This window comes from Sinocyclocheilus rhinocerous, unplaced genomic scaffold, assembly GCF_001515625.1.
Source record: "Sinocyclocheilus rhinocerous isolate Xijiao unplaced genomic scaffold, SAMN03320098_v1.1 scaffold85, whole genome shotgun sequence".
In the NCBI taxonomy this organism is placed as follows: domain Eukaryota; kingdom Metazoa; phylum Chordata; class Actinopteri; order Cypriniformes; family Cyprinidae; genus Sinocyclocheilus; species Sinocyclocheilus rhinocerous.
Window position 1 is genome coordinate 2,789,484 of NW_015649998.1, and position 3,629 is coordinate 2,793,112.

Here is a 3,629-nt window from a genome sequence, read left to right on the forward strand (position 1 = left end):
TATATATATCAAATATAAATGTTAAAAAAGAAAAAAAAGAAAAGGAGACTTAGAATCTCTGTTGAAGCAACTAGATTTTATGAATACTTTTCTGAGAAAAAATTGCTGTGATTTTGTGGTCTATTTTTACATTCAAACTCCTTTAGATTATATGTCATGTGATGGCTTTGAAGATCACAGTGTGAGTAAAACCAACTTAATGAAACAGAAAGAGTAAATGAGCCATTGTGCGTTTGAGCCTGAGCCTCTTTTCTATATGATCCATTGTTGTATGCATGCTTCTGTTTTAATACATCCCATGTGCACCAATAGTAATTTGATAATACATACGGTTGATCTGTTCTTCACCAAAGACCTAATTTGGTTACTCAACTAATGTTCTTATATTCTCCAAACTGCTCATTTCCCTGTAATGTCCCTTTGGCATTCAGTGACAATAGGCCTTCACCGACTGGAATGCTAAAAACTAGATAAGGAAATGCCAAGCATGGCAAATGATGTCTAAACGACTGTCTGACATAACTAATAATGCAGAGAACAGATGAATATCCTCTTCAGGAGTACTTCATCACAGGAACTCACATCAAGAATGCAACCTGCTCTGCAAAGATAACTGCAGCGAAGAGCTGCATCCCATTCACCGGCTTCTCCCAGAACGAGGAAACGTGTGTGAGAGAGAGAAAGAGAGAGAGAGGGAGATCAGTGTTGGGCAGCAGGGCAGCAGCTTTGAAAGACGGTGCATAATGTACTCATCATTTTCACACCAATTGTCTAAGTAAATAGCTACAACAGCCCCAATGGCTCTCCACCTAGTGCGCACCCACTAGTTTTGTTCATGCTAATACAAAATACAGGCAGTAACAAAAGAGCAAAGCATCAGAACACGCTGTGTGTTTACTTGTACATAATGTTTGCATTTAAATTCAAGAGAGAGCTATTAGTAGACCCAGAGGGAATCTGCTGCCTTATTCTGCATTTTGAGTTTCTGAATTTTGTTGATTTACTGAATTTAAACATGGTAAAATGTGTTAAATGGAGCTGAAACATTGCAAAATATTTAATAAATGAACACATATGCAGCGAGGGATTTGTAGAATCTCATGAATGACTGGAAATCTGGTATACTTTCTGTGGCTGCAGATTCCATGAGGGTCCAGCTATTATTTCAAAGATATCTCTGAAATGTTTTATACTTCTGCAAAATATTTCTGAAATATTTATTGTCAAACCACAAACTGTAGTTACATACTGGACCCTGTTCTGCAGACCAAAGCATGAATCCTTCTCCCATTCATACTGTCCAACAGTAAAATGTACAACAAAAGCAGTACTTGAGATGTCATGTGCTTGTACTCTTGCCAGCAGCAGGACAGCACAGGCCACACTGTCAAAGACAAAACAAAAAATAAGACTTTCCGCAGTTAAAAGCAGAAATTTGTGAAGGAACTCGATGAGCCTTGCCATCTAAACAACAGCAACCTCAGGCACTAAATCTCATCAGTCATTATAGCATTGAGCTGGACAACAAACCCAAGGACTGTGTAGGCTATAGAGCATTTCAAATAGTAGAAACATACATAAATAAAAGTAACATTTTTATTGATTTGCAATATACTTGGATGCAAATAAAAACTATCAATGCCTTCATCCTTTGTTTGCCAGCAATGAAAAATATATTTATCTGGATCAACACAGATTGTAAATGATTGTGGGAAAAAGTGCCACACCTTGATATTTGGCAGAAATGTATATTCATACTCATAATCTATAGAGCCCTTTTGAAATAATCTTGCTTTCTAGTTTTTGGTTATGTATGCTTACAATGTGCTGTAGCTGCCTAGACCCTGAAATCCCACTTGAAATGTGTCCACAAAAAGATTTGAAAAGCCAGACATTTTTAGAGACAGTAAAATATACTTTCAGCATTACTGAGTACAGCATCTTCCAAACTCATTGGAACATTAAATTGTCAACATTTAATCCAGCCCAAGCTAATCTGAGGAAGCAGTGGCTGGTAAGCATATGAGGCCATTTCATCATACAGATCAGCTTGAGACACAAATCACAAAGTAAAGGGTTTCAGTGCTGTAAACAATGCCGCAGTGTGTGAGAAGAGAAACGTGATGAACTTATTCATCATAAAAATCATAAGATCATAAGATAAGAACTAACTCAACCCTTTATTTTGTTCTATTACATTTTTTTAATCACTATTTGTGATCTTTATACAGTTTTATTGAGAAGTATTTTGCTATGCATAAATGACAACAAGACTTCATGAATATGCATGTAAAAAAGTGCTGCAGTTTTAGAATTAATGTTTAATGTCATATAATTTTTTGAACACAGGCAATGCATTTATTCAAGTGCTTTATTGTATTGTTCTGTGTGACTTTTTAAAGACTGAATGCTTGGGAAAAAAAAACTTTTCTTGCGGCCTTTTAAATGAATTTATAAAGGGAAGCTCAACAGGCATGAAACATGAGCAATGAGTGGAGGAAAAACATTAAATAAAAAAAGTTAATGGGAAAACCAGCACTGGCCAATTGATTAGAATGGCCCTATGAACCACTATGCTATACGTGCACAAAACAGAACAAAAAAAAATAAAATTTAAATTAAATTAAATTAAATTATTAAATTAAATTCCTTCTAAAACAATTTCACCATGCAATGAAAAAAAAAGATTTTTAGCGGCTGCAAATACAACAAAGATTATTGGAGTATATGCAATAAAATACATTCTTTGTACTTCAAACTGTTAATTCAATATGCTACTTGCTGTTTTTTTAACTAGCAATTTCTGAGTGAAATGTGCTTCAAAGTAAATCATACACATTTTTTTAGTGTACTTTCAGGGAGTACTTGCAGAGCAATTGCAATTGAGATCAATTGGAAAGCTAATGGATAGCTTTCTGAACATTTTAATAAACTTTTATTTTTTATAAAAAATAAAAAAATGACTAGCATCTTCTAAATGGCTATTTATGTATTTAATCATTTATAAGTAAAGCTTTTTTAGTAGGGATGCACCGATACCGATACTGAGCTCCTGTACTCCTACTCATACTCGTTAAAATGCCCTGATACCAAACGCCAATACCATACAGCATGTGTTAAGTGCCATATTCAGACAAAGAAACACGGACAACAGAACAACAGACAGCAGAAAGGAGTTAAGGATGTCTACTACAAAGTATATGTATGCAATGAATATAACGTTAAACATTCAGTATTAACGCCTGTATAGCTGATGTGCGCGAGCTGATAAACAAAGTGCACTGAGTGGATTGAGCGCACGGCGGCGCAGATGCGCGAGCTTGTCGAGTGAATATATCTTTCTCACTATTCTGCGCCAGTACAAATACCTGCACGCGTTGCACTTTTTTGCTTGCTTGAGTGTTTCTGCATTATATGAGTGGCTTTGGAATATAAATCGCAGCACGTTTCAGATGAAAAAAATGCGACTTCTATTTCTGAACAGTGGCGGCTCGTGGGTTTTAAAATAGAGGAGGCACACTAATTGTATTGGTCTGGGATACCTGCCGATTATTATTATTATAATTTGCTTAACCACTTTAAAATGGCTTTTTGGTTGCTTTTAGTCAGAAAACGTAAAGAAAACGACA